The sequence below is a fragment of the Pseudopipra pipra genome, chromosome 17 (genome assembly GCF_036250125.1).
Source record: "Pseudopipra pipra isolate bDixPip1 chromosome 17, bDixPip1.hap1, whole genome shotgun sequence".
In the NCBI taxonomy this organism is placed as follows: domain Eukaryota; kingdom Metazoa; phylum Chordata; class Aves; order Passeriformes; family Pipridae; genus Pseudopipra; species Pseudopipra pipra.
In genome coordinates, this window is record NC_087565.1 from 15,349,369 (window position 1) to 15,362,494 (window position 13,126).

At 50.8% G+C, this 13,126-nt stretch overlaps 1 long non-coding RNA gene across 6 annotated transcripts in view; it reads right to left on the bottom strand.

Moving 5' to 3' along the window:
- Positions 1 to 6,369: 6,369 nt before the first annotated feature.
- Positions 6,370 to 13,126, bottom strand: part of LOC135423815 (uncharacterized) — a 47,843-nt gene continuing 41,086 nt past the window's right edge. For all 6 annotated transcript variants that reach the window (XR_010434962.1, XR_010434959.1, XR_010434960.1 and 3 more), the window contains 2 exons: positions 10,784 to 11,011; positions 6,370 to 10,283 (listed from right to left, as the gene is read on the bottom strand). This is a non-coding gene — a long non-coding RNA (uncharacterized LOC135423815). The remainder of the gene's footprint in view (positions 10,284 to 10,783; positions 11,012 to 13,126) is intronic.

A 13,126-nucleotide genomic window follows, 5' to 3' on the forward strand; every position in this document is an offset into this window, starting at 1 on the left:
CACAACTTGCCAGAGAAGCTGTGGCTGCCCCATCCCTGGAATGTATAAGAGCAGGTTGGATGGTGCTTGGAGCAACCCGGTCTAGTGGAAGGTGTCCCTGCCCATGGCAGGGGTGTGGAATGAGGTGGTCTTTAAGGTCCTTTCCAGCCCAAACTTGTCTATGATTCTGAGATTCGGTGGGAGAAAATGGACCAATTTCTAACAGTGAGGTGCTGATTTATCTTCCAAAGGGAGAACTTCCTTCACAAAACCCTGTTGGTGTTAGTTCCCATGATCCATGTAAACCTGTCCTCTCTCACCTGCAGAAGGTGGATGTTCCCTATGTGAGCTCTTTGTAGCTGTAATTGTTGGATAAAAATGAACTGATCATTTCTATTAAGAAAAAACTTTAGGACCAAAATTAACACTATCATCTCTTATCAGACGGTGATAACACCCTTTCCCAGGTCAGCTTTTTCCCATGACAAGGCTCTGAGCAGCAAAGGAGCAGCTAATCAGCTGGAAAATGACTCTCAACCAGCCTTGCTAAATTGCCATGAAAATTTAACAACCCAAGTGCAAAACTTCTTTGCTTTTTTCCATCATTGCAGAGATAAGGGGAATCAAGTGCTATTTTAACACCCCAGTCAAGCCCAAAGGGACATGGTGCTGTGCCATGGTGCTGCAACCAAAGGGCAATGCCAGCCCCTCTGCTCATATGGTCTGAGAGTCACCACATGTTGATGACTTGTCAATAGAATCATAGAATCATGGGGAATGGTTTGGATTGGAAGGGTCCTTATAAACCACCTAGTTCCAACCCTCTCCCATGGGTTGGGACACCTGCCACCAATGGCCACCAGTGAAACACACAAAAGACCTCAAAATGTTCTCCCATTTTGCACTGTTACCAGCAGAATCTGACCCTCTTTCAAATATCTCAACTGCTGGGCAACAGCTCTTCAGCAAGTAGAAACCCGTGCCCCCATTTTTTCTCCACAGTGAGGGAGACAATGGCCCCCCCAGAGCCCAGTGTCACAGCACCAGCTGCCTGCATGCTGAGAGTGTCTTGTGAATTCATGGAGGAGACAGGCAGAATCCTGATTTCCAGCCCAATGGAGTCCATAGTTCCTTTCCTGATGGCAAACATTGAGGTCACTGCAGAGAACCCCCCATCCTCAGCTGCATCTGACATCCATCAGGCCAAGCTTCTACGTGTTGGCTGCTAAAGCCTGAGAGGTTTAATTTTAAAGTCTAGGGTTTTGGAAATATACTCGCACAGATCCTAAAAGAAAGACTTTCAAGGGAATCAGCGCATGGATATACTGTTTGATTGGACATTACTGAAAAATTATCCTTGGGTTTTAGGAACAGTGCTAGGGATGGCCAACGTCGGCTAGTGGAAGGTGTCTCTGCCCATAGCAGGGGGGTGGAATTAGATGATCTTTAAGGTCCTTTCCAACCCAAACCATTCTGTAATTCCATGATTCTATCCTCTAAGTGAATCTGGCCCCTCCAGCCCCTTCTCCTGCTCCATGACACTGGCAATGGCTGGAGCCAGGCAGTGCTGCCCTTCTGCTGGACATCTGCAAAGTGGACACCAGTTCCACCTGGAATGGGGAGAAGTTCCCCAGATATCAATCAACTCTCTTGGATTTTCTTTAACCAAGAGGTTAAAGAAAATGTTGAAGGGCTCCCTGTTTGCCAGAAGGAAAACTCACAGAGGTTAACCATTAACTGGCACCTCATAGAAGGGGAAAGGAACACTCTGGGAGGCTGGAAGCTCTTGGCCTCTGTGTCTGCTGGATGCTGGAGAAATAATAAATCTTATTTAGCCTGGTCAGACTGTAACACTGTAGTGGTAAATCTCTGCAAGGCTTAGCACCCAAATGAGCCTCCAGAGAAGAAAGAAGGAGGTGGGAGGTTGGGCAGATGTGTGCCCACACATCCCAACCCCAACCCTGACTTCCAGTCCAAGGGACCTCAGGGAACACGAACCATGTTCTGGTCTTGAGGACAGGGCCTCCCATATCCACAGAGAGGTCACTGTCAGAATGAGATTTCCTGGCTCTCCATCCTCAGGGTGATGGATCTGGGGAACCTCAGCTGCAGCCACAGCAGAGCCAGGGAAGGAGAAAAGCTGTCACAGCGGGTCCCAGGCATGTTGATATGTGCTGGTGTGGAAGAAGTGAATTCATAGATGTGTGAGAGGGCATGTGGGGTACACAGACACACACAGATAGAGAGCCCAAGAGCCTGGCTCTGGGAAGGCTGGGGGACAGAGATAAGGCAAGACTGGCTTCTGCTTTGGCAGAGTTCTGGTGAGACTGAGAACCCTGTTGAAGAAGAGCAACACCAACTCACGTGGCTGTCCTATGCTATGAAATTGGGTAAAGATGGCAGAATCTGGCCAAAAGATTGTCCGCTGCGAAGTTCAAATGTTCAGGTTGAAACATCTTGGGTCAAACTTTTGAAAAGGTCATGGCCAAGGGCTCAGTTTCTAGCAGAGATGGCTTCACCAAAGCCTTGGTGCCCAATTGCTGCCTCTGGTAGAAAACCAGTAGCTGCAATGGGTGTCTGAAGGGCAGAGCGTGACTCTGGGAGCCCCTTGGGGCATACACACCCCATCTGCTTCAGCCTGGACAAGGCAGCAGCTGTGAAAAACAGGAGAAATTCCAACAGTTTGCACAGATCACAGCATTGAGCTCACAGGGCCTTGAGAAAATAAAGTTTGCCCTGAAACGTGGCCCTCGGCACCCAGGTGAGAAGAAACATGTGGAGATGCTCTTTGGGAAGGAACAGATTTTGCTAGACCCCACTGGCTAATCCATCCGAGGGTCTGTGTAGAGCTGGGGAGGCCCCTGCACTGTGAGTACCTCAGAGGGGCTGGCTGAGCCCAGCCCCCGCAGCCAGCCCCCAGCAAATCCCTGAGGTTGCAATGCTCTGGCGAGAGCTGACCTTCACCCCCAGCAAACATAGTGCCTGACAGAAAACCCTTCAGATGGTCCCCCAGCCAGTAGCCTTTACATACACCCACCTTTACCCGACCTTCCTCCTCACCAGACTTATCCTGTACCTTTGCCACTGCAGTCCCTGGTTTGGCAGGGGGACGCCCGGGCTGGCCCATGAGGACGGATGGGCAGAGGTGGCACAGAATTGTGTGCCTTGTACCCTGCAGACCCAGCAGATCCCTGGAATGGGTGATTAGCCCTCTGTGTATGTCCATGGGGAGCACTCAGCCACTCTCCAGGCAATGCTCCTTGTCACTGTCTCTCCGAGAGGGATGCCCAGTGTCGCTGTCCCAGCAGTGTAGAGGGCACAGAGACATCCACACAGAATGGGAATGAGCTGGTGACAGCCAGCACCATCCTTGTGGTGCCACCAAACACGAGGCTTGAGCAGAATGCAACACCCCTCTCTGCTCCTATCCTGGATGGAGTCAGGAAAGCAATTCAAATGGAAATGTGCTGCTGAATTAAAAAGCTGGTGTGAGACAGAATAGGAATGAAGAGGGAGAGAATAGAAAGGAGGAGGAGCACAGCTGGAGGGATGGGGAAGATGGAGAGCAGTAGTGCAGCATGAAAGAGACGTCAGAGGAGATGCAAAACAGAAGCACGGAGAGATAGGAGAGGGAAGGCTGAAGTGGCAGAGGGATGGATCACAAAGGGGAGATCCGGAGCTACGGTCATGAAGCTGATTTTCCTATTCGGTGGCACAGCTCACCAAAAAAGCTTCCACTCTCTGCCACAGAGCCAAGACCTCCTTGTTCCTCGGCAGGGAGGCAGGCAGCTTCTCAGAAGCAGGACAGGAGCTCCTGCTGCCTCCCCTCTCCCCTGCTCTCTCAGCCCATGGACTTGCCTGGCACTGGTATACCAGAGATGTCTCCCCAGGGAGTCTGGCGCAGTGGTGTCTCTCCAGGGTTCCCAGCAGTCCCAAAGGACAGATGGGACTGCACAGAGCTTCTCCTCTGCAGGCTGCTTTGAAGCACCTAGATCCCAGTCAACCTTTGATACATCATCATTTGGCACAAGAAAAATCTCCTTGCAATCCTAAAATCTACCCTAAATCTCTCTAGATGAAAATTAAGCCAATTGCTGCACAAAATATCCTTGGTAGACTTAAGAATAAGTGATCACTAATCTCTTTTTAGTGATTTTTAGCATTTTAGAAGGCTGTTCTCATATCCCTGCCCAAGCTTCACCCTGCCAGACACAGTCAGATCCAATTTGTTCTTCCTTTTCTTGCAGCTCATGTTTATCAAACTTCTAACCAATCTTGTCAGCATCTCCTCTGGAGTTTCTCCTGTTTGCTCCCTCCTCCTCATGATGACTATCATAAATCTCTGGCTGAAATTCCCCACAGGCCAAACAGAGCAGCACAGTGGCTGTCCTATGTTGTAGACTCCCTATCCCTGGGAGTGTCCAGTGCCAGGTCGGATGGGGCTTGGAGCAGCGTGATCTAGTAGAAGGTGTCCCTGCCCATGGCCCCTGTGCTGACCTTGCCCCTGGCAGCAGCAGCTGCCCGGTCAGAGAAGCCATTACCCACTCAGACTGCCCAGCAGTAATGCTGGTCTTCAGTCAGAGTTTCTGCATGGTGGTGCATTGCAGGCTGCCTGCTTTGCATTTCTCTTTACTGAACTGCATCTTATCAATTTTGAATAATTTCTAAGAGATTGAGTTTTATTTTAAATTCTGATTATGTCCTTCAAAAGAGTTGCAGCCCTTTATGATCTGTTTTTAATTCAGCATTTTATAACCATAATCACTATTCCATCAACCTGATGGCTAATGAAAATATTGACCAGGACCTGACCCAGGACAGACCATGCAGGACCTCACTGTACACAAATTCCCAGGCTGATATCATCTGAGCAGCTCTCACCCTCCATCACCTGTGTTTCCTGAGGAACATGTCCATGGGCAGTGCCAAAACTGCTTGGAAGTCAAAACATACCTACTGCTCCCTGTTTCCAGCTGGGCTGCATCCCCCTCAGTGATGGACATTAGATGAATATTAGATTGGTTCGACAGTTACAATTGACAGATCCTCGTTGCCTGCTCCTTATCACGTGTAATCCTTGAGAGGCTTAACATATGCTGTTTAATAATTTCATTCTGTATCTTTTCAGACATAAAAGTCAGTCTGACCAATGTATTTCCCTTCTCCCTTCTAAATGCCACACGGTGTGTCTCATCCTGCTCCAGTCCACAAGGACTTCACCTGTGCCCATATGTTTTCTGAGGTCAGAGATGACTGTGACTAGTTCCTTACGTATGCCAAGGTAAATTTTATCACACCTCAACAATTTGAGTATTTTCTTAATCTAGACTTTCCTGGACAGACAGACTTATTTCTTTTTCTAGGCTTACGCATCTAGGCAGAACTCATTTTGTGCCTTAATCTGCTTGATTTTTCTCTACATATTTGTGTTTTGCTCTACGTTCATCTTTACACATCCATCTTTGATGTATAGCAACGCTGCATTATTCCCTTTTCCCAGGCTCTTCCTTCTATACTGACATTACTGTCCTGTGCTGTCTCACCACTCTGCACCTTCTCACTCTTCCCCGAGGTTTTTATCCAGCCTTCTTGTTTCTTCCCCTTGGTTTTTTGTTGCTAGTCCTTTAAAACAGGAAATAAATCTCTCTTTACTGGACAGGTGCATCAGGGTCCTTGAAGATTCGTCCTTCATCAAATGAGGTCCCACTCTGGACAACCATGCTGTGAAGCGAATCGAGCTTGAGCCTTCCCTTCTGCAGCTCTTGCACACACAGATGTATTTATAGAATCCCAGAATGGTTTGGGTTGGAAGGGACCTTAAACAGCATCCAGTTCCAACTCCTGCCATGGGCAGAGACACCTTCCACTAGACCAGGTTGCTCCAAGCCCTGTCCAGCCTGGCCTTGGACACTTCCAGGGATGGGGCAGCCACAGCTTCTTTGGGTAACCTGTTCCAGGGCCTCTCCACCCTCACAGGGAAGAATTTCTTTCCAATATCCCATCTAACCCTGCCCTCTGGCAGTGGGAAGCCGTTCCCCCTTGTCCTGTCACTCCAGACCGTTGTCCAAAGTCCCCCAGTTCTCCTGGAGCCCATGTAGGCACTGGAAGAGGCTCTAAGCTCTCCCCAGAACCTTCTCTTTTCCATGCTCAACTACTGCACCTCTCTCAGCCTTTCATTTACCCTAGCAGGGATGTGCCTGGAGCTCAGAGAATGGCCAGACATGGGTGTTCCAAAAAACCTTTTGGAGCACAGAATCCACACCATTGCATCCGGCAGGGAAGGCCAGGGAGCTCAAGGTGTCCAGGAGCCAGCAAAGGCTTGAATTGAGCAGTGGGCACCTTCTCCTTCCTGCGCAAAACTTCCTGTATGCGATTCATCCAGATTCCAAAGAGGGAAACACCAGATCTTTTCATTAAGTGGAACACTGCAAGGAACAAAACAGAGGTGTCACTTCTGGAAAAGGAAAGCAGATGGAGGTTTTTGATGTGCAGTCAGCAAGTGTTGCCAAGGTGAGAAGAGCTGTTGTAGTTTGATAAACAGATCCAAAACATTTAATATGGGTCAGTTCAACATGACACTTCTATGTCTCTGGTGCTGTACTGCCTCACTAGTGCTGGGGTTCTGAAGCCAAAAATGCTCAGCTCACTCCTGAAGTCACCTTCTAAGTCCGTGGATGATGCAGAGCGGAAGTGTCAGGGATGCCAGGAAGAGCTGAGCTGTGGTCATCAGGAATGTGGCAGCTCTGCTGGGGCAGAGCAGAGATGAGCACCCAGGTGATGATGATGATGAGCGGGAGCTCACCAGCCCTTGGCAGTAACAGCAAGGTCAGGGATGCTGGAAAGCACCAGTGAAAATCCTCTCTGGGGAGATAAGCAGTTTGGCAGGAATTGATTCTGCAGGCCATGGCAGCTGTCATCAGGGCTTTGCTCATCCTCAGGGATTGTTATCCCTTTGGATTTGTGCATGAGCACATATTGCTCCTGTGGCTGTCAGGTCAGGAGTCAAGTGAAGTACAGATTTGAAATCTCCATGGCGTGGGGGAAGTGAAGTGTCCCAGTGTACTCACCGGGTATCCCAGGACACCCCAGCTGCTGGGGTTGTTGGCAGACCCTCCATGGAGAGGGTATAGGTGGCTGGGCAGTGCTTCAGACACTGGTGGGTAGTGCTTTGCCAGCCAGACGAGAAAGGAGCACTGGTTATTGTTTAGGGATGGGATCCCGGAGCCTGCCTATGTCAACACGCTGCCTGCAGCCTGCTTGGATCACCAGGATGGACTAGGGAAAGTAGAAGTGTCGAGAAGCAAGTTTGCATTCCTCTGGACCACCCGGAGCTCAGGCAAGACCTCCCCTTGGCATGGATATGGGACTGTTCAGTGTTGTCCTTTATTTTCCAGAGTCACCAGCAGGAGCTTACACGGATCAACAGGCAGGGAAGGCAGGAAGCAGGTAACACCAAGCAGCGACTGATGTTCTTCAGAGACAGTTGGCACTGTCTCTGGGCTGCAGGACTTGTCTCCCACTGGTTTGAAGCTACAAGGAGGGCTCACGGGACAGGACTCGAGTCTGGGTCAGTGCCCAACCCCATCATGGCTCAGCTGATGGAGCAGGAAACACATCTTCTCCCTGGCTATGGGCTCATGCTGGGGCCAAGGGGGCTGACAGGAGCTGTAGGCTGGGGTGGTCCTGAGGAACTGGAGCAGTGCTGGCAGGGGGGTGAGTGGAGAAACCCTCTGTGTCAGCTGTGGGGGGTCCAACCGGCCCCAGGGGTTGAGGCTGGGTCACGGGGCGAGCACAAGGAGAGGCGGCAGGAGCTCCATGCCTGTCTCTCAGAGGACTGGTGGTGTGGGTGGGACCTCCGAGGCTGTCAGAGCTGGCTCCCGCTCTTTTGCAGGTGGCGATGCCTTTTTGTGTTTCTGACATAATTGCACTGGCGTAACAACGCTGATGAGGCTTTTCTTGACAGTGCTTCCTACTTGTGCTGAAGGCTCTCCGCCCCCTCACTGCAGATGGGTTTAGGCTGCACGAATCTGAGCATGATGCTTGGGAGGAATCCCTGGAAGTGCTGCACTCTGCCTGCCAGACCAACCCTGCCCTCGCTGGGCCACATGGGCTCCCAGCACAAGGGCACAGGCGAGGTTTTGACAAGTCCTTGTGTCCCTGATACCCAGAGGAACGACAATATTCTTGCTCCAACACTTTCAGGTCCTGGTCCTTTTCTCTCCTTGCAGCCCCTGGCAGCGCTGCACAGCCCTGGTCCAGGTGGTGGCTGGCACTGCCACGTCCACAGGCTGAGCTGGGCCCGGGTCCTGGGCCATGGGCCTGGCTGTGCTGGAATAACCTAGCACAGAGATTTCCCCAGTGATGCTGAACTTCCTCTCAGGATACCTGTTGCATGTTCTGTCAAGGCGCCCCAATGCATCTCAGTGCACGAGGGCCAGCAACTGAGGGAAAAGGGGCTGCGAGCAAAGGCTGCTCTGCTCATGGCACCAGCCCAGCAACACAGCACTGAGGACTGGTCTCCCATGGCCAAACTTTCTGGCACCTAGGCATGGCAGGGGAAGTTGCCCAAATGGAGTGGAATATGTTTCCTGTTCCCCAGTAAATGAATGGGAGGGAAATGAGGTAGTAGCAAACCCATTCCCACTGCATCACTCCTCAGCTGGGCTCCTGTGGGTTGCAAAATACAGGTCCCATCCCTCACTTCTCCCTGGAGGGCTCAGCTTTGAATGGCTGACAGCTGCTGACAGAGGGGGATAGGGAAGATCTCCCCCAGGAAGCAGGGAAGGGTGCTGCTCCATTAGGCCTTTGGGAAGGCTGCACCAGGCCAGTGATGCCAGAAAGCTGCTCACTGATCCAGCCTGGGCTGCACATCTCAGGTCTTGCCTCTTGAGTTTTGGGGCCACTCAAGGCTGGGTGTGCATATGAGCTGTGCAGCCCCAGATGCTTCCCAGTGAGTGAGTCAGGAGAGGAAGCCATCACCTCTGTGGTGGGATGTCTGATGAGTCAGAACTTCTGTAGGCTTCTCTTCAGACCCACTCTGGGCAGCTGTGACATCCAGGGCCCAGGAAGCAGGACAAGCATCAGGGGAGCTGAGACATCTGGAGGGAGGTGGCAAAAGGATGATAGGAGGCATGTCAGCTCATCCTTTTGTTGCCATTCATCATCCTTCACTTCCCCACTCTGCCACCAGCTCCTGGGATGCAGAGGTTGGGCCCCCACACTGACACTGCAGCCCTCTCGGCACCCAGAAAGCTCCCATGGGGATGTGACAACCTGGTTAGACCAGCGACATGCCATCTGCTGCAGATCACATGTAGCTCAGTGGGACCTGGAACAGGAGATGTGCCCCAGCAGAGCCTTGCCAAGGAGGCACATTTTACTGGACTGGAAGTGCTATGAAAATTGGTAAAGATGACAGAATCTGGCCAAAGGCTTGTCTGCTGCGAAGTTCAAATGCTCAGCTTAGAATTACAGAATTGTAGAATCTTCTGAGTGGGAAAGGACTCATAAGGACCACTGAGTCCTGGCCCTGCACAGGGCATCTCAACAATCCCAACGTGTGCCTGAGAGCGTTGTTCCTCATTTCGTGAGGAAATGGAGAGTTTGGGTGGAGTGAAGCACTCGATATTGAAGGATCCACTTAGCACCAAGCAAATGACAAAACACTGACATTTTGACCCTAGAAGAAACAGAAAACTAATCCCAGATTGAAATGAAATCACTAAAGGGGATGCTGAGTCAGAATTCAGGTTATGGCCCCTCCATGTTACTCCGGTGTTGTAGGACCAGAGTCAGGAACCTGAACCTGCTTTTCTCATGAGTCCTGCACTCATGTGGTCCTCTCCTTCCTGCTTTCCTCACAGCTTTACCAAGTTCCCCTTGATTCCTGGTGGTTCCTCTCCCACTGGTACCTCCAATCCTCACTGGAGCTCCCGGGGTAAATATAGAAATAACAAACGCACCATTTGCTTGTGATTTCTGTGGGTTTACTGTTTAAGCATTTATTCTATGTAATGTCTCTTAGTTTGGGTTGCACTTGGAAGCCTTGGTGATAAGATAAAAAAATCTTTTTGTGGGAATTTTCTAAGTTTAGAGAAACCCAAACACTGACAGGCTGAGAGAAGCATGGGGTGGCTTGGCTGGAGGCCTCCATGCTTGGTTCCTATTCTGCTTTCTTTCTTTACCATCATCCAGCATCTCTCTCCTCACTGCCTCTTCTCTTGTTCCTGTCTCAGGTTCCCATTCATCCCTTTCCTTTCTGGTTTTCCGGTTTTCCAATTACCAGTTTTGGCCTGAGCTGACAGCTTAGGGAAGAAAAGAAAAGGTGAATGTTAGCCTTGTTCTTGAATCAAAACACGGTTTTCTAAAGTTCTGAAGGCAAACAAAGGCAATTTCCTTAGAAATCTAGATCCTTCCTCCTCACTGCAATACCCCTTGGAAGTGCTGGCTCCCAGTATCCTCCATAGCCACCGAGTTCCCCCTGCCCATCACTGGCTCCTGCTCCCTCTGCTTCCCCCAGCAAATCCCTGGCCCTGGGAGCCTCAGCTCCAGAAGCTGAGCTCAGCACCTGCTGCACTGCAAGACCCAGGACCTGCAGCCATCAGCCCTTTCTGGACCACAATGGTTGAGAACTGCAGGTATCCAGAAATCCCAGCATCCTGAGGGCCTTCATCTTCTCACTTTGTGTGTCCCATTCCCTTCCCCAGGCCCCTCCCCAGACCCAAGCACTGGATTTCCTCTCCATGGTTCCTCCCATGGAAGGAGGAACCACCTCTTCCTCCTCACCGTCACCTTCTCTTCTTACCTTTGTTCCTGAAGCATCGAGTTGGAAGCCCAGTGGTACATCAGTAGTGGAGACTGTTTTAAGGTATCAAGTCACACAGGCCATGGCACGTGAGGGTAGAAGCATGCAGGAGTCTTGTGAAGTCTGGCAAAAGCTGGGATAAATACCTCCTGCATCTGAAGAGCCAGGCAAGTTCTGTGAGGTGTGGTTGCTCTGACATGCTCAAGAACTTGTTTGGTATAGCCTGACCTGTAAGAAAGAGCAAGAAAGGTTGCTCTGCTGTGCCTTGGATGGACTTTCCACCCTCAGCACCAAGCTGAGACTGGAGAAAGTCACTAACTTGGGCAGTGGGACATCTCCGTGGGGCTAAGGAAAGCCATGGAGAAACTCCAGAACTCTATAACCCATCAGTGCTGAAGGCAAGAGGGGGAAGGACTGAAGAGGGGACATCCAAGGAAGCTCCAGGCAGTGTCCCATTGCCCCTGCACTGTGCAATGGGAGCTGCAGGCTGTGCCAGTTTCAGCAGAGATTTGGTGGTGCCCAGCCTGGATCACCAGCCCCACAGGCAGAGCAGATGCCACGAAGACATTATAAGGCACTTCACTAACACTCATTAAGGTATATCCAACTCCTGTGAGGTATTGCTAATGGCCAGCAACAGAGGTGGGGGTGCACCAGTGGACACCACGCCAGAGTCCAGCCCTGAACGCCTCCAGCTCTCCCAGCCTGTCTCCATAGCAGAGGTGCTTCAGCCCTCAGGGCATCTCTGTGGTCCTTCCTCCTCTTTTTGCAGTCCCAGGAGCCCGCCCAGAGCCTGTCCAGCCATCCCTCATCCGCCAACGTGTGCCACTATTACAGCAAGGGAGAGCAGTGCAGATGGCATGAGGAAAACAGCAACATACACAATCTGGCCAGGGAAAGCTGATAGGAAGCAGAGTCCTTGGGAGAGCTGAGCAGAGCAGCAGGTGGAGGTCCCTGCACCAGCCGTGTTGGGGGATGAGAGAGAATGGTCTCCAGCTTGGAAATGCCCCAGGGCACACTTATGACATTTGTTCTTTGATCCCCAGCCCCTCCAAAGTCTGGCTGTGTGAAGCTTGTTGTGTTACAGCCAAGAGACTTCCTGCTGTAGCATCTACAGTCCGTAAAAATGAGGCTGTAATGGGGGATTGGGAGCCCTCGACTTGGTGGGTGGCATAGCCAAATCACTTCCCCCATCTGTGCATTGCTGTGTCCACCAGTAAAACAACAGGAGACACAACTCTGCCTCCCTTTCAGATGGATGGAAAACACCATCTCTGAGCTGTGCAAACACTGCATGTTCAAGACATATCCTATAGGGAGAAACACAGGAGCCTTTCTCTTCTCAGGACTGTTTCCCAAAGCAGGTGCTGAGTGTGTCTGGGGAAGCAGCCTGGTCAGCGGTCACATTCCCAGCTGGAATACTGGGAACAGACCAGTGCAGCACTCTCATCATAAAACTGTAGTCTACTCAGAGAAGGCTAAAAAACCTGGCAGGAAATTACAGGCATTACATGAGCAGACATGCAATTTGGAATACAGCCATGTTTGAGCAGCTATCAAAGCTGTCAAAAAACAGGGAAGAGTTAAATGTAAGATTGAATGAGAGTCCAGACAGAGAGAAAAAACAGAGGGAAATGGGAGAGACTCTGAGTGCCAGATGTCGGCTGTCAGAGTGGGTTCCCATGTGATGGGAAATAAAATGACATGTCCAAATGGAGACTGTAAGCAAGGTAGGAAGGTCCAGTTTGCAGCCAAGAGGTGCCAGGCTGAGGGCTGGCTGTGCCCACTTGTTCCCCTGGCACTTGGCCACATTTTTAGTGATACTTGTTAATTTTTTTCCTGTTAATCCTTGTCTCATTCCATGGATGGGGAGAACTCCCCCGGTGAGAAACCAAGGAGAGGGAGCTGCCCTTTGTCTGAAGGAGCAGCAGGAATGCATGGAGCTCTGCCCTGGGATGGATAATGAGTCAGTCAAGAGTATCCTGGTTGGAAGGCAAATTGATGTGCTCCTGGTGCTCAGGTGATGTACTCCTGAATGTCTGCTATAGACTTCCATATCAGGAAGCAGAAGATGAAGTTTTCTTCAGACATCCGGAAGAAGGCTCCTGTTTGCAGGGCATGGTCCTCATGGAGGACCTTAACGCCTGTGTTACTGTCTGGAGGGACAGCACAGCAGGGCACAGGCAATCTGGGAGGTTTCTGGAACACTCTGGCAAGAATTTCCTAATGTGGGTGACAAAGATCCAAAGAGGGAAGGCACTGATAGACCTGTAAACATTTTGAGGAATGTGAAGGATGAGGGCAACCTTGGCTGAAGAGAACATGGCACGGTGGAGGTTAGAG